The sequence below is a fragment of the Neopelma chrysocephalum genome, unplaced genomic scaffold, assembly GCF_003984885.1.
Source record: "Neopelma chrysocephalum unplaced genomic scaffold, ASM398488v2 Primary Assembly neopelma1_94829, whole genome shotgun sequence".
Classification (NCBI taxonomy): domain Eukaryota; kingdom Metazoa; phylum Chordata; class Aves; order Passeriformes; family Pipridae; genus Neopelma; species Neopelma chrysocephalum.
The window spans coordinates 2,744-2,994 of NW_020923534.1; positions in this window are offsets into that span (position 1 = coordinate 2,744).

Consider the following 251-nt stretch of genomic DNA (forward strand, 5'->3'; position numbering starts at 1 on the left):
TTCGCTCCGCCCACGAAGGGGCGTGTCCGGCGCGCGAAAGGGCGGGGAAGGAGGGAAGGGATCCTCGGGAAGAGCGGGAGCGCAGGGAAGGAGGGAAAGGCTCCTCGGGAAGAGCGGGAAAGGAGAGAGGGAGGAAAGGGCTCCTCGGGAAGAGCGGGAAAGGAGGGAAGGTTCCTCGGGAAGAGCGGGGAAGGAGGGAAGGAGGGAAAAGGCTCCTCGGGAAGAGCGGGAAGGAGGAAAAGGGGCTCCTC